Source organism: Onychomys torridus, chromosome 22 (assembly GCF_903995425.1).
Source record: "Onychomys torridus chromosome 22, mOncTor1.1, whole genome shotgun sequence".
NCBI lineage: Eukaryota > Metazoa > Chordata > Mammalia > Rodentia > Cricetidae > Onychomys > Onychomys torridus.
In genome coordinates this window covers 7,119,516-7,141,794 of record NC_050464.1, presented here as the reverse complement: position 1 = coordinate 7,141,794, position 22,279 = coordinate 7,119,516, and the positions used below count along the sequence as shown (strand labels likewise).

At 43.3% G+C, this 22,279-nt stretch overlaps 1 protein-coding gene across 1 annotated transcript in view; it reads right to left on the bottom strand.

Moving 5' to 3' along the window:
- Positions 1-22,279, bottom strand: part of Baiap2l1 (BAR/IMD domain containing adaptor protein 2 like 1) — a 98,019-nt gene that overhangs the window by 34,116 nt on the left and 41,624 nt on the right. The window lies entirely within an intron of this gene.

Below are 22,279 nucleotides of genomic sequence, written 5' to 3'. Positions count from 1 at the left end.
CCAATACTGTTACCTATTATCCGCACAATAAATGTATCACACAAAGAAAGATGCTTAAAACGAGGAGCCTGAGTGGAGGAAAAGAGGATATATGGACACAATTCAAGATCTATTCATTCTGTAAGACTGAAGCACTAGAAAACAGGCTGAAAAGAAAAAAAGACAAATTGTTAACAACAGCCCTCTGGGTATTTAAAAAATCACGTCTCAGTGAGGTATGGAACACAGGAGCTGTAGAACACCAGGTCTGTAGAATGGAATAGCAGGGATCTAATGGTGCACTTACACAGACAAGTATGTATTGTCTAAATTAGGAGCAAATTTTCAAAACCAGAAGAGAGATACAGGGTTTAAGTGACATTTCTGTCACTGGCTATGTACTGGCTGATTTTGTGTCAACTTGACACAAGTTAGTTATCAAAGGAAGGAGCCTCAGTTGAGGAAATTCCTCCTTAAGATCCAACTATAAGGCATTTTCTCATATAATGATCAATAAGGGAGGGCCCAGCCCATGGTGAGTGATGCCATCCCTGGGCTGGTGGTCCTGGTTCTATAAGAAAGCAGGCTGAGCAAGTCATGGGAAGTTAAGACAGTAAGCAGCTCCCCTCCATGGCCTCTGCATCAGCTCCTGTTTCCAGGATCCTGCCCTGTTTTGAGTTCCTGTCCTGACTTCCTTCAGTGATGAACAGGAATGCTGAAGTGTAAGCCTGATAAAGTCTTTCCCCACAACGTGCTCTTTGGTCCTGGTGTTTCATCACAGCAACAGAAACACTGGCTAAGACAGCCTGATAAACTGATCCTGAAAGCAAATATTTTCCACTTGACTTTGATTAACAATTAAGCCAATTAGCCTACCTGCTGTGCACAAGTATAGCAAGCTACACACAAGATTTGTGATACTACTTAAGGTTAATTTCTTACTTAAGATGTTTGTGTGTATGGTGTATCTATGCATATGTGTTCATATGAGTGTAAGCATGCATATGCAGAGACCAGAGTCAGCCTCAGGTGTTGGGCCTCATCTTTTTTGCCTTGTCTGAAACAAAGTCTGTTCTTTCTTCACAGCTGCAACATCAGACTAGCTGGCTCTGAAGCACCCAGGGATTCTCTTGTTCCTGCCTCTACCTAGCACTACCGTGTCTAGCCTATATGGGTTCTAGGGATCTAAACTCAAGTCCTCATGTTTGTATGACAGATACACAGAGTCATCTTGCCAGCCAAATACCTCCAGCTGAATTTTAATGTACTACTTTTATTTTAGCTAACAGAATAGTTTAAATTTTTTATTATTATTGTGTGTATATGGTATGTGGGTGTGCATGCCATGGTATAATATATGGAAGTCAGAGGATAACTTGGGAGTCAGTTCTCTCCATCAACCTTTATGTGAGTTCTGGGGATCGAGCCACCAGGCTTGTATGGAAAGTGCTTTTACCCCACTGAGCCATCTTGCTGGCCCAAAAGAATAATTTATTCAAATGTATAAACTGTATGTCACATAGAAGAAATTATTAACTTTGTCCTGTTATAGAAATGATAAGCAATTGTTTTCTTTATATCTCAATGTAAAATACAACATTAAAAGAGTAGTGTGTTCTATAAGTAATTTCAAATGAGGTGTTGAACATTAATGATCCATTTTCCTGATTTACTGACGTACATCCACTGAGATGCTGCAGCAATGAAAACAGGTGTGCCATCAGTTAGGAAAGAGGATGACAATGGCCCTTTTCTGAGATGAAGTCAGTAACTGTCGGCATTTTCATTCAAGTCTTAAACACCACCACATCTGGAATTGTACACATTTCTGTTTTTGTGTGTGTGTGTGTGCGCGCACGCACACATGCCACATGTGTAAAGGTTCCCGAAAAGGCTAGAAGAAGGCATCAGATCCTCTGAAGCAGGAGTTACAAATGGCCAATATGGGTGCTTAGAACTGAACTTGGGTGCTTTGGAATAGCAACAAGTACTCTTACCTGCTTAGCCATCTCTCTAGCCCCTGAGGAATTTACTGAGGTTTGGAGAGGCTGGAAGACTTTCATTAGAGTGGGAATCTTGTGATCCTGACTACTAGGTATCCTCGATTCAACCGTGAGTCAAGAACCCACAGGGAAGGGGAATTAGGTGTGCTCTCCCGGACACCTATGACGGTTCATCTTCACTCTGACTTGATTGAACTGGAAACTCACATTTGTGTGTCTGGAAGGACATTTCTAGAAAGTCTTAAATCAGGAAGGCTCTGACTTACTCAACTGATTAATCTCTTGATGGATTCATACTATGAAGGCATTACTGGGAAGTGGTAAAAAGTAAGGTGGGGCCTAGCTTGTGGAAGAAGGTCCTTGGGACTGTGGGGGTGTATATCTTATCCTCGTTACTTCCTCTTTTTTTTTTTCCTGCTTCCTGGCTACCATAATGTGCCTACTCTGCTCTTTCACACCTCCTCATGACTGATTATCACTGCTGAGAACATGAGCTCCAATCAGTAATTCCTTCCCTTTACATTGTTTTAGGTAGCAACATGATGCACAGTAACTAATAAAGTACATAAGGCTGAAGTGATGCCCAGGATGTGAGAGGCAAAAGTCTCATCAATATCAGAACACTCTGGATTGGTGAGATGATGAAATGGCTCAGTGGATATCGGGACTTGACACCAAGCACGATGATGTGAGGTCTCATATATTAGGACAGAGCCACTCGGACAAGTTGTCCGATGACTTCCACATGCATGCGTGGCACACTCATATATGTATGCACAGAACTATGTAACAAAATAAAATGTAATAAAAACTTAGAAAACAAAGTACTAGAACACTTGAATTCTTGTTTAAAAATAGAATTGTGGAAAGTTGGGCAGAACCATAGAGGCACACATAGGCTAAGGATTGGACTGGTCCTTGGAGCTATTTCAGCTCAGAGTGAAAGGGCCAATAGAAGGTAAGACCAAGGTGGTAGAATTGCCTTTCCAAGGCTCCACGGGAAGCCTGGTGGTGTCCTAGCTCACATACACATACCAAAGCCCTAAAACAGGAAAAACAGGGTACATGACTGTCGTCTGCTCCATACTCTCATCAGCGGGAGGCCTTTCAGAGAGATCTGGCTCCTGGGCTTGTTTGAGAAGCACACAATCTCTAGCTTGTCCTATGCAGCCAGCTGAGTCTGTGAGACTTGACAGAAACCCCTCCTAGGACCTAGTGACAATCAATGTGAAGACCATAAAAAGAGTGTACCACAGTGCGGTCTTCGAGAATGGCCACATTTTGGATCCAGGGAAGCCCCAAGCACTGGCTTAGTTAGCATCCCTGTTGTAAGGCTGGTGAGACAGGGCTGCCCTGTTCACAGGGCCACACAATGGTCTCCAGACTCAGGTTTCCAGGGGAAGGCTCAACATCTCCAGCTGATGAAACAGGCACCCAGACTTCCTTCTAGGTGGTGATCAGTGGACCAGCAAACAACTGTCTCTGTCTTCACCTCCAACCCAACCACCATCCTGCCAAACCTGGTCTGACATATCAGCTTTGTACCATGATTCCCCATTTCTACCTTTTACCATTTATTCTTCATTCAGAAGCCAGGAAAAACTTTTACAAATCTAAGTCTGATTATTCCATTCCCGGGTTCGCCATCTTCAGAGCCTACACATCCAACTCAGGTTGAAAGGCCAAGTTCTTACCTTGGCCCACAGCCCCCATGACCTGGCCCACCTTCTTACCTTCTTCATCTACAGATCTCACCCCTTCCCAGTTTCCTTGCTTTCTCAAGGACAGAGGCCTATGCCCACTCTGGCTCTAGGACCTTTATATTTGCTGGTTTTCATTGGAATTTTGTGTCAGACATCTACCTCACAATATACCTTCCCTAACACAAACTGTCTAATGCCAGCAAAAGCAATTCCACTCCATCCTTTCATCTATCACTGGATACTCCTCATCTTTCACCTGACATGCTGTCTACTATCCCCACTAGAAAGTCTCTGAGAGGAAGTTTTGTTTTATTCATCTTCAAAACTAGAACAGGGCTTACTGGACAGCAGATGCTCATTTAAATCAGAAAGGAGGGGTTGGAGAGAGGGTCCAGGTTAAGAGCACTGTCCTTTCTTCTCAGAGGACCCAGGTTTGATTCCCAGAACTCACATGATGTCTCACAACTATCTATAATTTCAGTTCCAAAGGACCCAACACGTATGCACATGGTACACATACATGTATATAGGCAAAATATTCATATATATAAAGTAAAATAAGTAAATCTAAAATATTATAATACTAAAAACTAAAAAATAAGTAGGAAAGAAAATACTCTGTTATCACTTGATTCAGCTGGAATTTGGGTTTTATGTGGCTTTTCAGAATACCCAGAATGACTTTTCTTCTGTCCAGTTTTCTCTAAGAGCCAAGAACAAAGAAGCCCCACACCTCCACGGTACTACAGTGTTTCCCTTCCTCTCCAGCACCCAGCTCTAACAGAGGAAAATTTACAGTGAAATATAGACAGCCATCAAAAATAAAGAACACCATCAATGGGGAATATAGTCCAGTGGCAGAGCATTTGACCAGTATGCATGAGGTCCTAGGTTCAATGTCTAGTAGTGGGGAAAACAACAACAACAACAAACCCAAACAAAACAAAACAAAAAATGGTTTCTCACCCCAAGTAAAGGTGTTCAAGCACCTGGATTAAAGCACCAGCAGCAAAAATTTAATTGATGAAAGTTAAAAAATAAGTTTTAGAAATAGTCAAAATGAATCTTTCCTCTCATTAAAGAGTTGGGGGCACTGGGATTGGCTCAGTTGGCAAAGCTACATGCCTAGCATGCATAAAAGTCTGGGTTCAGTCCCCAAGTGTACAGAATCACACACACAGGGCATAGCGGCACACACCTCTAATCCAAGCACTTGAGAGGCAGAGGCAGAAGAATCTGAAGTTCAAGGCTACATAGCAAGTTGAAGACAGCCTAGAATACTTGAGTCTTTAATCTCAAAAAAAGGAGTGCTGACCAAAATAATTTATAGCCATGGGTTTAATTATGTAAAAATAGACATTTTAAGATAATAAAGAGAAAAACTAAATTTGATATTTATTAGGTTCATTTTTCAGCCAACATATAAAAATTTTTTTAGAATGTAGTTTTAGTTCTCATTACAAAATCTAAGTGTGTCGTTTTCAACATCCCAGAGGACTTGTAAGTTATAAAGCATTAATATGAATGGGAAATTAAGCTGGATTGAGTACAGAATAAAAGAGCAATAAAATTAAAATATTTAATCAGATACAGTGAAATTTCAAAAGAACAGCCAGGCATAGTGGTATAGGCTGAACTCAGGAGAGACTGAGGTGGGAGGGTTTTGAGTTTGAGGTCACTCTTGAGCTACACAGCAAGACCTTGGCTCAGAAAACTAGAGAAAAGCTGAGGATAGGACTTAGTTGGTGGAATGATGCTTTAAACCTCCAGTAAATAAAACAAGCATGGTGGTACACATCTACAATCTTTGCATTTGCACTCAGGAAAGTGGAGGAAGGAGGATCAGGAGTTCCAGGTCATCCTCAGCTCCATAGTAAGTTTGAGGCCAGACTGGACTACATAGAAAAACTTTCTAGGCAGGGCCTGGAGATGTAGTTCAGTTGGTAGAGTGTTCACCTAGCATATATGATGTCCCAGGTTCTGCTGCCAGCACTGCATTAGCTAGGCATAGTGGCATGTACTTGTAATTCCAGCTCTCTGGATGTAGAAGCAGGACGACCAAAAGTTCAAGGTCATTCTCAGCTACATAGAGTTTGAAGTCATCCTGAACTACATGAGACTATCTATCTATCTATCATCTCCCTCCCTCCCTCTTTCCCTCCCTCCCTCCCTCCATCCATCCGGTTTTGTTTTGCTTTGGTTTTTGGAGACAGGGTTTCTCTGTGTAACAGTTCTGGCTGTCCTGGAACTCACTTTATACACCAGGCTGGCCTCAAACTCACAGAGATCTGCCTATCTCTTCCTCCCAAGTCCTGGGATTAAAAGTGTGAGGCACCACAGTTGTTTTTGTTTTTTCAAGGCAGGGTTTCTCTCTGTAGGCTATCCTAGAACTTGTTGTGTAGACCAGGCTGGCCTCAGTCTCAGAAATCCAGCTAACTGCCTCCAAAGTTCTGGGCTTAAAGGTGTGCATCACCATGGTGTCTGTGTGTGTGTGTGTGTGTGTGTGTGTGTGTGTGTGTGCGTGTGTGTATTTTAAGAAAAAAATGAGAAGTGATGAGAGAGAGGAGAGAAAGAAGAAAATGAATGAATGTAATAGTGTGCCACAAATCCTATCATGACAAAAATGGAAGCTGTGCCTGAATGATGCCTCAGCCCTGGGGCCCTGCAAAGTCACAGAAGTCGACTGCTGCCCTGTGAGGTGCAGGTCATGGTTATAATGTGCCTCCTTACTCATCTAGTAATTTGCACTGTACCTTTGAACCATGCTCCTAAAATGAGTCAGTTCATAATAACTCCCAACCTTTTGGTGCCAATCCTACTAATTCCTCACTTTGAGATACTTAGAAACACACCAAGAAACAAGGTTCCATTTTTCTTTTGCACATTATTTCTCATGATCCTCTCCACAAGCTCCAATGCCCAGGTAAGTGGAGACAGACCTTATTCCCTAAAAGAAAGCACAGCTTCCTGAACCTCCCCTGTAGCCCAGTCAACATTCTCAGACTTCAGTTTCTCTGCCCCTCTCATGTAGGTGGGATCATCTTTTCCCATTAAATTCTGTAACTCTTGTTACTCTTTACTCTAGTGCCAATCTCAAATCAAATTATGTATGTCTATATTTTCGCAATCCCTTTACTGTGTTGTAGGTGAAGACCAGGTCTGCTGCAAAAGATGACCATGGTCTCAAAGAAACCTGTTTCCTAGATAGGAATCCAACAACCCCTTGTCAACTCAGCCAATCAAGCATTTTTAAGCTTATCTCTAACGCTTCTTCTCACATCCTTGTCTCACCAATCAACTTATAGCTGAGATGGTAAGACGTTGGTTCCTGCTGCCTCCTCTCCTCTGTCCTGTCCATCTGGTAGTTCCTGCTGATGGATCACTAGGACACCTTCACCCAGCCTCACAACCATTCCTGAGATGTGAGGTTGCCAGCTTTTAAAAATTTTTTATTTTTATTATTATTATTATTTGTTTTTTTGAGACAGAGTTTCTCTGTGTAGCTTTGTGTCTTTCTTGGAACTCACTCTGGGCTGGCCCAGGGTGGCCTTGAACTCACAATTATCCACTTGCCTCTGCCTCCTGAGTACTGGCCACCACTGCCAGGCAAAATTTTTAATTTTTAATCACACACACACACACACACACACACACACACACACACACACACACACGTGAATACCCATGGAAACCAGAGGTCTCAGATCCCTTGGAGCTGGAGTTATAGGTGGCTGTGAGCTGACTTTTGTGGGTGCTAGAAACTAAACTTGGGTCCTCTACAGGAGCAGCGAGTGTACTCAATTGCTGAGCCATCTCTCCAACCCAACTTACTTTTTGTTGTTGCTATCAGTAAAGTACCCCTAAGTATTAAGAGTAACAGTATATTCACCCACACTACTGCCCACTACTCATTAGGTAACCAATCCTTATTTGTTCCCCAGGAAACCTCAAATTCTGCTTTGTGTTTATGAATGTTTTTGGATATGTCATATAAATGGAACCATGCGATATATGGTTGGTCCTTTTATTTGGCTTCTTCGACAGCATGTTTTAGAGGCTCAACCATGTGGCAGCATGCCATCAATACTCTATTTTTCATGGCTAAATAATACTTCATTGTAGGGATGGATCACAAATTGGCTTTCTAATCATCAGCTGTAATTAATGTTTAAGATTATGTGGTGTTATATATTACATTTCTCATACATATCTGAGAAGTAGAATTATTGTGTCACATGGGAGTTTAAGGAACTGAGGCTGTTTTCCAACATAGCTGTTCCATTTTACATTCCTACCGACAATATATGAGACCTTCAGTTTTCTGCATTTTAATTAATTTTTTGAGAGAGGGTCTCCTTGGCTGACCTAGGACTCACTGTGTAGACCAGGCCTACCTCAAATTCAGAGATTAGCCTGCTTTTGCCTCCCAGGTACTGTGATTAAAGACATGTACTACCACACCTGGCTTGATACACCTTTGCTAACATCGACTACCTTTTAAAACAATTTTATTATATGTGGGTCCCTGGGATCTAACTCAAGGTTGTCTGATTGGCGATAAGTACTTTTATTCACTGAGACATCTTGCTGGCTCTTGGCCATTGTTTTAATTGCAGCTGCTTGGCTGGGTATGAAGTGGTTGTCTTGTGGTTTGGTTTGCACTTCCTAGTACTTTTCCAGTGTTTCTGTCTTTTCTAACAGAGAGTATTCATCTGTAAACAAGAAATCTGCCTAGCCTCCCCACTAGAGCTGCTACCCTCCACCAAGGCACTATTGCATGCTGGGAAAGGTCTGCAGGAATAGGCCAGGCCTCATTCTTTTGATGGCCTCTTGCTGTTCCTGTGCTCCTGAGCACAGCCATTGACCTTGGTGTGCTCAAGTGCCTCCCTGTGTGCTATAACCCAGTGCTTCCCTTTCTGACACAGTGCTGCTAAAAGTTTAAGAAAGCTGCATTCATTCATTACAGTGTGTAAGAAGCGCTAGTCACCAAGGATGGTGTCAGCAACTGAGGCAGAGTCCCTAGGTCCTTGGCACTGATCGCTCAACAGGATGGGCCATTGCTTTGGCCCCCTGAGCCAGTCTGACAACATGAGCACAAGGGTACCCACCGCCTCAGCTTTTTTTAAATTTAAAAGTTATATTTGTATTTGTGTATGTGTGTGTGTGTGTGTGTGTGTGTGTGTGTGTGTGTGTGTGTTTACATAAACACATGTGCCTTAGGAGTGCAGGAGAGGGAGTCAAATCTCCTGGAACTGGAGCTGTAGGTCCTCTTAACCATGGAGCCATCTCTACAGTCCTTTCTTCCTTATCATGAATTGCTTGGACACTTGATTTTCTTCTAGGAGAAAAAGACCAATTTAATGGATTGGGAAAATTGGGTTGAAAAATTTCTGTTGTACATTTCCAAATTCAAAGACTCAGAGGATGGGCAAAGTGATAAAGTGTAATGAAAAACAGATGTTGTTTCAGATTCAAATGTGTGTCCAAGGAATCAGGCAGCATTAAATGTTAGCCTATTAAGAATCTCATAACCTCACCTCTATGGGGTCTGTCACGGTTCAAACATGAAATATCTCTCACAGGTGCATGCATTTGAACACGTCCCCAACTGGTGGTGCTGTTTTGGGAGATTGTGGGGCCTTTTAGATAAGGGGACCTAGCCAGTAGAGTGAGTCTCTGGTGTTGGTCTGGAAGGGTTTTGTCTAGCTTTGGACAAGCTCCCTACTTTCTGATCCACTAAGAGTAGGAAGAGCCTCTGCCACACTCTGCCATTGCTATAACTCAGCCATAGGTTCCATGACCATGATGGACCAAGGCCTAAGAACCTAGAGCCCTTCCCCCTTTAGGTTGCTTGTGTCAGGGGTTTTGCCATACTGAATAAAACCACCTGCTGCCAAGCTCGACGACCCAAGTTCAGTCACCCAGACTTACCTGGGAAGTGGGGAATCAACTCTTCCAAGTTGTCCTCTGGCCTCCACTCACATGCCACAGCACATGTGTTCCCCCCCCCCCCCCGTTTAAATAATTAGACAGGTAATAATTTCCCCCCAAAAGCTAGAATAGCAGGTTGAAGAGATGGCTCAGTCATGTAAGGATAAGAACCTGCGTTCGGCACCCAAGCACCTATATAAAAAGCTGGGTGTGGTAGAGGTAGTTTGTACTCACAATCCCAGCACAGAGGAGGGGGAGACGGTTGGAACCCCAGGACTCCATGACTAGCCAGTCTAGCCTCATCCAGGTTCCAGTAAAGGACCTGTCTCAGAAAAGAAAAAAAAAAATGTTCCAGGGGAATAATACCTGTGCCTGAATACCTGAAGTTGAACTCCAGCTTCCAATGGATGCATATGTGCATGTGTGACACACATGCTGGAATATGTAGTCATGCTGTAAACTGTTACAAAGTTTCTGGCCCTATGGTGGCTGTGGTTTAATACTTTCTTTTATTCTGCTGAGTAATGATGACAGGATAATCTGACTGACTGACATATAATAAAGCACATCAGAAAACTATCTTTTTGATGTATAAAAAATTAAATTGGTGCTTGGTGGTAGTGGCCATGCATGCCTTTAATCCCAGCAGTTTGGAGGTAGAAGCAGGTGGATCTGTGAGTTTGAGGCCAACCAAGACTACAGAACAAGTTCCAGGACAGCCAGGGATACACAGAGAAACACTATCTCAGAAAAACAAACAAAACCCCAAACACAAACAAACAAACAACAAACCAAAAAAACCCCCCAAAAACCAAAAAATTAAACTAGAATGTAGCATGAATCTTAAAAGTTCTTCAGGTGGTGGTGGTGGTGGTGGTGGTGGCGGCGGTGGCGGCGGCGCACGCCTGTAATCCCAGCACTCGGGAGGCAGAGACAGGTGGATCTCTGTGAGTTCCAGGGCAGCCTCCAAAGCTAGAGAAACCCTGTCTTGAACAACAACAACAAAAGTTCTTATTAATAAAAACCTGGAGCCAGGTAAAGGGGTCAACGCTAGAAGATCAGAGAAGCAGAACAAGCCACAGCCACCTCATCTTGCCAATTCCTCAGCCGATCCTGTTTCTTTAGACTGGAAGCCTCTGAGTCCTCATCCAAACAGATCTCAGCTGAACTGCTGCTCAAAAGCCTAAAAGCTTAGCCAGGCCTAGTTCCTGGTTTTTACTCCTTAAATACCTTTCTGCCTCCTTCCATTACTTTCTGAGATTAAAGGTGTGAGTCACCATGTCTGGCTGTTTCCAGTGTGGCCTTGAACTCACAGAGATCCAGATGAATTTCTGCCTCCCAAGTGATAGGATTAAAGGCATGTGTGCCACCATTTTCTAGTCTCTATGTTTATCTAGTGGTTGCTCTGTCCTCTGACCCCAGATAAATTTATTAGGATGCACAATATATTGAGGGACATAATACATCACCACACTGGAACAATAAGCCACACATCTGGTATCTTGTCAACTACCTATCAGCTAGCTAGCTGATCTGGGCAAGTGATTCTCTTTCCTGTTTCCATATCTGTGAAAGGGATAGGATGCTAATGACATATATCTCATAGGGTTGTTAGGAGGACTACAGAGTCACTATATATACAGCAGTAGGACAGTGTGTGGCATATGAAACATATGAATCAGTATGGTTCTTTTAATGTGAATGTGTGTGCAAAGGCTAGGGGTTGATGTTGAGTGTCATTATCACTCTCCACATTATTATTATTATTATTATTATTATTATTATTATTATTATTATTGAGACAGGGTCTCACTATGTAGCCCTGGCTGGCTGGAACTCACTATGTAGACCAGGATGGCCTTGAACTCATAGAGGTCCATTTACTTCTGTTTCTTGAGTGCCAGGATTAAAGGTGTGTGCCACTGTGCCTGGATATATTATTTGAGACAGGTCATTCACTGAACCAGGAGCTTAATGGCTAGTAAGCTATGGGGATCCTTACCCAGCAGGGCTGCATAATGGGATGATTTGGCCATGGGTGTGGTTGCCAGGTGTTTTGAAGGGTCTACACTTGGCTGTACGTTATGCTTTGATCTTGAAATGAGGAGGTCTTTTGCCTCTCCCCTTGGCAGTGTATAAAAAGTTCATCAGAATAAATCTTGAGGCAGCTGGGTATTGACCCAGGGCCCTCCCAAAGCGATCCCGTGTCTCTATCTTTTTTCTCTGTCTACATTTCTATCTAATACTTCCTCATTCCTCTCTCTTCTCCACAAGAACCTTTTGACAGGTGGGAGCTAGTCTCCCATGGACTTTCACAGTAAGCCCCCAAGATTCTTCTGTCTTTGCCTGCTCTCCACATTTCCCCAATGCTAGCATTGGGGCTTTTATGCAGATCTGAACTCAGGTCTTTATGGTAACATAGCAAGCATTCTACCCACTGAGCCATCTTCCTAACCTTGCATATTTCTTTTAAAATTATTTCTTCATACTTTTTTCTGCATTTTATTTGTTGCTTTTTGTTTTTGTTGTCTTTCAAGACAGGGTTTCTCTGTGCAGTCCTAGCTGACGTGGAACTCTGTGGTGGTATTGTGTTCCCTGAAATATTGTGTGTTCCCCAAAATAAACTTATCTGGGGTTAGAGAGCAGGATGGCCACAATATTAAACATGAGGATAGGCAGTGGTAACACACACCTTTAATCCTAGCATTTCAGAGACAGAAATACCTCTGGATCTCTGAGTTCAAGGCCACATTAGAAACAGCCAAGCATGGTGACCTACGCCTTTAATCCCAGAAATCCAGCCTTTAATCCCAGGGAGTGACAGCAGAGAATAGGAAGATGTATAAGGCGTGAAAACCAGGTACCAGAGCTAGTTAAGCATTTGGCTGGTTAAGCTTTTAGGCTTTGGAGCAGCACAGTTTAGATGAGGTTCATGTGGATGAGGACTCAGAAGCTTCCAGTCTGAGGAACTGGTGAGGTGAGGTAGCTATGGCTTGTTCTGTCTCTCTGATCTTCCAGCATTCACCCCAGTAACTGGCCTCAGGTTTGATTTCATTAATAAGAACTCCCCCCCCCCCCACCCCAGACAGGGTTTCTTTGTGTAGCTTTGCACCTTTCCTGGAACTCACTTGGTAGCCCAGGCTGGCCTTGAACTCACAAAGATCCGCCTGCCTCTGCCTCCCGAGTCCTGGGATTAAAGGCATGTGCCACCATACCTAGCTCTGGCCTTTTAAGACTAAAGACTATCAATTTGAAAATCAGTAAGAGAAAACACAGTGGTACATGCTTGTATTTCCAGCAGTCAGACAGTTGAAATGGGAAGATTGTGAGTTGGAGGGTAGCTGGGGCTACATCTCAAAAGTCAAGAAAGGTAAAGAGGAAGGAAGGAAGCCCATGGTTGTTTAGTGTACTGATTAGAAGTAAGAATCTGTTTTGTTTCCAATTTAAGAAGCTGTTTTGGGGTCTGGGTGATGGCTCAGTAGGTAAAGGTGCCTGTCACCAAGCCTGACAACCTGGGTTCAATCCTTGGAAACTACATTAAGGAGAGAACTGACTCCCTTAGTTGTCCTCTGCTCTCATACCAGCATCCAAGCGCGCCCGTGCATGCACACACACACTAAAATAAAATGTAAAAAGAAATTAAATACATAGCTCAAAATAATGGAATAGCTTACTAAAATAGAACAAAATAACACTGTCTAAATTTATGGAATGGTGAGATACTAAAAAAGTTTGTAAATTTCCAGAAGAAAGCATGTTTTTTATTTTTGTCTTTTAAATAAATAAATGCAAACAATCTTTACTTTTTTTTCTACTTAAAAGATCACATTCTCACCTGGCCATCTTCTGTTTTTCTCTTTCAATGTTTTCATTATTTTCTAAGTTTTAAAAATAAGTGCTGTGGAGCCAGGCGGTGGTGACACACACCTTTAATCTCAGCACTCAAGAGGCAAGAGCCAGGCAAATCTCTGAGTTTGAGGCTAACCTTGTCTACAGAGCAAGATTCAGGACAGGCACCAAAACCACACAGAGAAACCCTGTCTTGAAAAACAAAACAAATAATGCTGTGAAATCAATATGTCAGCTTCGCAGAAAATTGGGAATCAATCTATCTCAAGACCCAGCTATACCACTCCTGAGCATATACACAAAGGACACTCCATTGTATCACAAGGACACTTGCTCAACTATGTTCATAGCAGCTTTATTCATAATAGCCAGGCACTGGAAACAATCTAGATGTCCCTCAACTGAAGAATGGATAAAGAAAATGTGGTACATTTACACAATAGAGTATTACTCAGCTGTTAAAAAAGTGACATCATGACATCTGCAGGCAAATGGAGGGAACTTGAGGGGCTAACCAGGAGGGCTGAAGGGGGATGCAAGGATCTCGCTAGGAAGGGGAAATAGAACAGATTTCATAGGTGGACTGAGGGCAGGTGGGGTTGGGCACAGGAGTGATCAAGTGTGTGTGTGTGTGTGTAGTAAATACTGGGGGAAATGACTAGAGTTGGGGGCCATTTCAGGGGTGAGGTGGAAACCTAGTGTAATGGAAACTCAACGGAATCTATGAGAGCAATGCTAGCAAAGACTCCTAGCAATGGGGGGTACGGAGCCTGAACCGCCATCTTCTATAACCAGGCAAGGCCTCAGTGGAGGGACTGGGACACCAACCCAGCCACAAAACCTTTGACCTATAGCTTGTCTGCCTGCAGAATGTTCTGGGACTGGAAGAGCCTAGCAGAACCAAAGAGACCAGAGACTTCATCCAGCAATTGATGGGAGCAGATACAGAGTTCCACAGCCAAACATCAGGCATAGCTCAGGGAGTCCGGTGGAGGATGGGGAGGAAAGATTGGAGGAACCAGAGGGGCCAGGGACACCAGAGAACATGGCCCACAGAATCAACTGTGTGGGGCTCAAGGGGGCTTGCAGAGATCAGAGCACCTGTAGAGGTCTGATCTAGGTCCTCTGCATATATGTTATGGCTGAGTAGCCTGGTGGTTTGTTTTTTTTTTTTTCTTTTTTTGGAGACAGTGTTTCTCCGTAGCTTTGGAGGCTGTCCTGGAACTCCTGGAACTCGCTTTGTAGACCAGGCTTTCCTCAAACTCACAGAGATCCACCTGCCTCTGCCTCCCAAGTGCTGGGATTAAAGGCGTGCACGACCACTGCCGCCCAGCCTGTATTTGGTTTTATTGCAGCATATTATGGTGTGATTAGTTGATGTCCCTGAGAGGTCTCCTCTTTTCTGAGGGGAGACAGAGCTCTTTTCTGAGGGGAGACAGAGGGAGAGTAGATCTGGAGGAGAGGGTGTGTGTGTGTGTGTGTGTGTGTGTGTGTGTGTGTGTGTGTGTGTGTATGGGGGAAGATGAGGGGAGAGGGAAGGAAAGAGAAACTGCGGTTAGGAAGTAACATATGAAAGAAGAATAAAAAAGTGGGGGAAGGGGCTGGACAGATGGCTCGGAGGTTAAGAACACTGACTGTTTTTCCAGAGGTCCTGAGTTCAATTCCTAGCAACCACATGGTGGCTCACAACCATCTGTAATGAGATTTAATGCCCTCTTCTGTCCTGCAGGTATACATGCAGACATTACACTGTATACATAATAAATAAATAAATTTTAAAAAAAGTGGGGGACAAGTGCTGCTTGCTTAAGACGTAAGTCTGACGCCCTCCTTACACTGCACTCCCCTCTATGTACTAAAGGTCAGCATGCTGTCGATTTCAGCTATGGATATGGCATCAAGTTTTATGCGCCTGACTATACGTTACACCCTGGCACCCTGAAGTCATGAATTTGAGCCTGAGTTATTATTTAACAATGAAACACAATGGATTAGACCACTTTACCTGCTGAACCCTGTCTACAGAACTACAGAGCTCCGAGTCTGTTCCTCCCAGCAAGCCCAAGTGGTTTAGGATTGAGCTCCTTAGAGTGCTGTAGTTATTAGCATCCAGTTCTTAATGTCTGTTAAGTCCAGGCACTCAGAAACAGTTTTTCCTATCAAACCTCTGTCATGATTACTCATGTTTAATTAAGCACCTGCATGATATTAAGGTTTGCTCTTTTTTTGAGACAAAATCTTATGTGACCCAGGCTGGTATGAAAACTCACCGTGTTGTTAAGAATAACCTTGAATGTATGATTCTTTTCCTCCCTCTACATCCCCCAAAAGTGTTGGGATTACAGGCATACGTCACAATGTCTGCTTTTATGCTGTTTGGGGATTTGTGTGTGTTAGGCAAGCATTCTACTAATTGAGTTTTGTACCCAGCATCCCTTCTTTTGTCTTGATATGTAACTTAAATCACTAGAAACATTAAGACCTAAAGTTAATTTGTTGTTTTTATTTTATTTTTTTGTTTTCTGAGCAGGGTCTCACTAGATAGCCCAGGCTAGCCTCAAACTTGTGATCCTCCTGCCTCAGTCTCCTGAGTACTTGGGTGGTAGATACCACCACATCAGTTGACTTCTCTTTCAAAGCTGGTTTAGGGTAAACTAGGTATGGTGGTACACACCTGTAATCCCAGCATTTGAAAGGCTGAGGCAGGGGGAGCAAGAGTTTGAGGAAAGCCTGGGCTACATGGTGTGATCCTGTCTCAAAACAAACAAAAGCAATTACTCAGGAATAATTTCAACAGCACTTGCTGACTTCTCATATAACTTCAGACAAGGACCTAGAATATTTTTTCTGTGCTTTAACAAACAGTCACATCCTTTCTAAGTTTGGATATGCTTTGATATGTATGAAAAATGGATAATGCAGCTCAGAGGTAGGGCTACATTTGCAAAGCTGTGGGTTTGATTCCCAATATGGAGGGTGGGGCAGGAAAAGGCAAACTCAAATTCTTCATGCTTTGTGACCATGCTCACACACCCCCAGAAAGCAGTTCTGCACTAGATGACAACTGGGTGGCCTCAAATTCAATTCTGACACTGTCTACCTGAAGACAGTAACAGATCTCACCAGTTGAGAGCTCAGTCTCACAAGGTTGCTCCTATTGCACAGCTGACAGAAAGTAGATTATCTCTTATACTTTCATCTGCCAGCTATAAGCTGGGGTTCCCACCTGTCTTCCAAGGGTTTGGCATGGGGGTCTCCTAGAACAGGTAAACATTACTGGTTCATTAGAAAGGGCTCTTGGCCAGGCAGTGGTAGCACTATCTTTAATCCCAGCACTCAAGAGGCAGAGGCAGGTGGATCTCTTTCATTTTGAGGCCAGCATAGTCACTTGCTGGCAAACTGCCCCCATCTTGAGCCTCGGGAGTCCAGTTGTCAGTCAGCTCCTTAGCATACAAAGACTTATCCCTCCAGAGACTGAGAGTCAAAGGTAAGAAGCTCTATGCTACTAAGCTGGACAAAGATCAAAAATATATTTCACAGCAGGTATCACAAAAAGCTTCTAACGTCTATCCTTTGTGGTTATGATGTTGAAATGTCTTGAGGAATTCCTTTCATGTGAAGGGATTTTGCTAGCATCCTTTTCTCAGAAACATCTTCACCCTTTCATCACAACCACTTCCTCCAATTATGCCAATAAATCTGGGCTTCTTTTAGTTCCTGAGGTTGCACATGCAGAGTCTGCTGAAAGAGAGCAGGGTAACTGGCTCAGTCAGCTATGCCTTATCAATTCCATTGGCATCTGGTTACAGGCTATTGTTTTTCATTTCTTTTCTAGTTTAATCTCTCTCTCTCTCTCTCTCTCTCTGTGTATGTGTGTGTGTGTGTGTGTGTGTGTGTGTGTGTGTGTGTGTGTGTATTAAAAAGAGTCACCATGGCCAGGTGGTGGTGGCACACGCCTTTAATCCCAGCACTCAGGAGGCAGAGGCAGGAGGATCTTTGTGAGTTAGAGGTCAGCCTGGGCTACAGAGCGAGATCCAGAAAAGGCGCAAAGCTACACAGAGAAACCCTGTCTCGAGAAAAAAAAAAAGAGTCACCATGGAAAAATGTATATTCTTACAAACTCACATTACCTACTTTATGGATGAAAAGAATGTCAAGGAACACTAGTAGGAATTTCCAAATGTTTGTGAAGTGGGGACTAGATGCATCTTTATAGTCTTTGATACTTTAGAAGCTGGGAGGTACAGTATCTCATTTCCTCTTCCAACAACCGGCACAGCATGACTTTCACCTCCTTTAAGCACGCCCAACCCACCCATAAAGGTCAAGTGTTGTTCAAGCTCTGCTGCACCTGTAGGCAGCAGCAAACTGTCAACACACTCTATGGAGGTCTCTCCAGTAACAAGCACCTAGAGGTCTCAGCATAGTAAACAGTAGCCTGGCTTCATTGTTCTGGGCACAGGGTCTTTCCCAGGCTACAGCTGGATGGTATACACTCTACAATGAAGGCAGCTGGACCTGTCCACCTCCATAAGGATCTTGGGCTTCCTGAGTGTTGCTCTGTCTTGTTTGACTACAAAGTGCATCTCCAGGGAGACTGACCCATTGTGGTCACCATGGAGGTGGGTAATCTCTTACCTCTGCAGAGGAGGTAATTGCTAAGTTTGTTCTTAGGCCTAGCAGCCACCCCTAAGAGATCATTGCACCTGCAAATCATTCAGAAAAAATTCACTCAGGAATGAATGGAATGACTAAGGACATCAGGAACCCTTCCCCTACATTTTCAGTGAGAATTTAATGAGACCCAAATTTGGGTGGACAGTAAGACACTGTGTGTGTGTGTGTGTGTGTGTGTGTGTGTGTGTGTGTGTGTGTGTGTGTGATTTACCTGTTATTTAAATATTACTAACTTCTTGACTCCTGTTATTAACAGACAGATCTGAAGTAACCATCCTTTTCAGGGGGTACTGGTCATCATTATATACTGGCCAGGCCTGCTCTGCCACTAAGATTAACTTTGACAACTTTCTCTCTCTCTCTCTCTTTTTTTTTTCCCCAGAACTGAGGACCGAACCCAGGGCCTTGCGCTTGCTAGGCAAGCACTCTACCACTGAGCTAAATCCCCAACCCATTTTTTAAATTTTAAAATTACATAAAAATTTGAGAGGTTGGGCAGTACTTGCCACAGTGTGTATGCATGTGATGGTCAATTAGTTCTCTCCTTCTACCCATGTGAGTTCCAAGGAGCAAACTCAGGTCTTCAGACTTGATGGTAAGTACATCTTGTCAGCCCACTCACCATTCTGAGTTAGGGTATGACTATGTAGCTCAGGCTAACCTTGAACTCAGGATCCTGAATGCTGGGAACACAGGCATGTGTCACCATGCTTGACTGCACCTCTTTTCTGAAAAGGTCCCTAATGTTGAGAATTCAGTGGCTCCTGGGCTGGCCCTTTCTTCTCCCACGTGTCTCAGTGCCAGTAGAGAGAGGTAAAGAACTCAGATTCTAAAGTCAGACTGCCAACTAACTCAGTGATCTGAGCTGGCAGCAAGTACTTAGTGTGGGCTATTACTTCTACAGCGTGACTGGAGACGGGTCCTCTATTTCTCACTGGGAAAAGTGGGCTAGACAAAGGGGGACACACTAACAGCACATTCTTTAGAAGAGACTGTACAGGCAATGATAGATAGATGTACACAGTAGTAACTTTATGGGCGATATTTATAACTTTTCTCTGTTTTCTTAATTTTCAATCACAAGGCTGCAGGAATCACACAGGAAAGCAGCTACTGAGCAGAAGAAATAAGGCAGACACAAGAAAACTACCCTGGAGTCCACAGTCACGAGACATTCAAAGGTGAGCAATAAAACTTAGTAGGTGGAAGAAACAAAAAGTCCCCAATGCTCTTCTTCTTTTCTGGTTAGATTCTTGCCTCTGAACAGAAACACATGGGAAAGGCAGCTGTGGCCTTCTGGGAAAAGAAGTACAAGGGGCCTAGGAGAACAGGTGACAAGGTCTGATGTATACAGATGCTAGGCCAATGCTCAGCAGCCCACATGGGAAGAAAACAAATCCATGCAGAATGCAGAAGCATCACAAATGTCTGCAGGGAACATTTGTTTAATGTCTTCCCCTTCATACCAAACCACTGAAACCAGATCATTAATGCCAGAGATGCCTGCTATCAGGATTGTCTCCTAACAGCTGTGCCCTCTCCTCTGCAGTCCTCAGCCAGCCACACACCAAGGAATCTTTCTGGCAGCTGGACATGGATGGTTTGGAACGTAGAGGGATGTGTGCTAGAGCTTCTGGGCAGGGGTTCCTCCTTTATAGAAGGACACACACGCCTGAGAAGTTATTTTACTTCCTGTACTTACAGACAATGAGAAGACAAATGTGATAATCAGACTGGTAGCCATCTTGGGGCCATGGGGAAGTGGGTATGAAGACAAGAAAAAGAGATGGAATCTTGAGTCCTTGGTGATGATTAACTAAACAGGAACTTGCTGCTCCTGGCCTTACATGGAATAATAAACATGCCTATTGCTTAAATCACTGTAAGCTGGACATTTTGTTATGTTTGAGCAAAAGCATACTAAATTATTCACATAGCAACAGATGAACTGATGCTAAGTGGAATTGCCTAGATGGAACCATCTATAGCTAAAAATCCACTCCATCTTTACCAACAGAAGTTAATTCAAAAGACACGCTGAATGAAAAACTTGAAATGATTCATGGTTTCACTGAAGTTATACTGTAGTCTTTGTGCTGGGATGGAACTCAGGGCTGTTTGTGTGCTAGCCAAGTACTGTGCCCCTAAGCCATATCTCAGTCCTTCGTTTAAAGTTTTTCTAAATTTACATTAATTAAATGTGTGTGTGTGTGTGTGTGTGTGTGTGTGTGTGTGTGTGTGTGTGTGTGTGTTCAGGCGCAGACCACAGGACATGTGGAGGTCAGAGAAAAACCTTAAGGAGTCAGTTCTCTCCTTCTACTATATTGGTCCCTGGAATTGAACTCAGGTTGTCAGCCAGCAGCACACACCTTTCCTGCTAAGCCATCTTGCCAGCCCCAGTCCCACTCCCTTTTTTGGAGACAGAGCCTCACTATATATAGCCCAGGTTGACCTTGTGATCCTTCTGCCCTAGCTTCCAAGGTGCTGGGATTACAGACATGTGTCACCATGCCTGGCTTCTCCTTAGCCTTTGTGTTGGCTAGTTTTATGTCAACCTGACACAGGCTAGAGTTATCTGGATAGAAGGAACTTCAATTAAGAAAATGCCCCAACTAGGTTGGCCTGTGGGCAAGCCTGTGGTGCATTTTCTTCATTGATGATTAATATGGTAAGACACGGCTCACTGCAGGTGGTGCTGTCACCCTGGACTGGTGGTCTTCAGTGGTATAAGAAATTAGGCTGAGCAAACCTTGAGGAACAAGCCAGTAAGCAGCTCTATATCAACTCCTGCCTCCAGGTTCCTGTCTTGTTTGAGTTTCTGTCCTGACTGCTTTTGATGATAAACTGTGACATGGAAGAGTGAGTAAAATATACCCTTTTCTCCCCAAGTTGCTTTTGGTCAGGGCGTCTTATTACAGCAATGGAAAACGAGCAAGACAGTCCTAAATAAACTTGATGTTTCACGAGGTTATGAGGACCAGAACCCACAGGCTATAACCACACAAAATATTGGGAAAACAAAAGAAACACAGTCTACCTTGGTTATTTATTCTTTCTTTTGGGGGGCAAAGGTGTGTACAGGTACCTGTGAACATGTGTGCATGTCTGTGGAGGTCAGAAGTTGATATTATGTGTCTTTATTTTTAAGACAGGGTCTCTCCCTGAATCTGGAGTTCACCTATTAGGGGAGACTGCCTGACCACCAAGGCCCAGAGACACGTGTCTCTGCCTCCCTCCTGGTGATGGGATTGTAGTATGTGCTGCCATGCTCTGCTTTTACATGAGGGCTAGGGATTTGAACTCAGGTCCTCATGCTTGTGTGCCAAGTAATTTGTTCACATTTCTCTAGCCCTTCTTTCTCTTTCTTCTTCCTCTTCTACTTTTTGAAAATATGTGAATTTTCTGCTCCTCTTTCATACAATTTAAATGGATATAGTATGGTATTTTAAACAATACCAAAATAAAAACTATTCAAGTCAAAAATAGTTATTATTAGGTTACCCCAAAGCAAGGTTACTGAGGTGAACTTTTTATCTAGGGAAAAAGCCATAAATGGGTAAAAAACTAGTAAATCTGAGACAGTGGACATAAGCAATTGGACAACTTGAACAAAGCAAACTTGGAAGGAACTTTACTTCCATTTCCCCTTCATAGAAGGAACCTGCACCTTCATAGCATACTTTCCCCACTGAAACCGGAGCTTCAAGGTGGTGTTTATGACAACACAACACTGTTACTGTGGAAATAGTTGATTCAGTGTTATGAACTTGCAGCTGAATAAAGTAAGGTGTGGAACAGAAGTCTTATTTAAACAGTGGCAAGACCCATAAAACATTAAAATGGCAAACTGAATGGTGGTGAGTCAGAGCACCATATGTTTTAATGTGAGGGTCATACCTTTTTTGCCCCTGCTGCTTGGCACAATGGGATGTTTCTTTTTTAATTTAAGCTTATTTTTGGAACCCTATTATCATCTCAGCTGCTTGTGGAGCCCCAAATATCTGAAATATTGCTATTGCTATATAAGGCAGGCTGCATGTCATCAAACTGATGGCGCTTCAGAGTTGCTACCAGTCATCATGACACTGGGAAGTCACAACACCCACAGAACATGAGCTGGGGTTTCAAAAACCACGT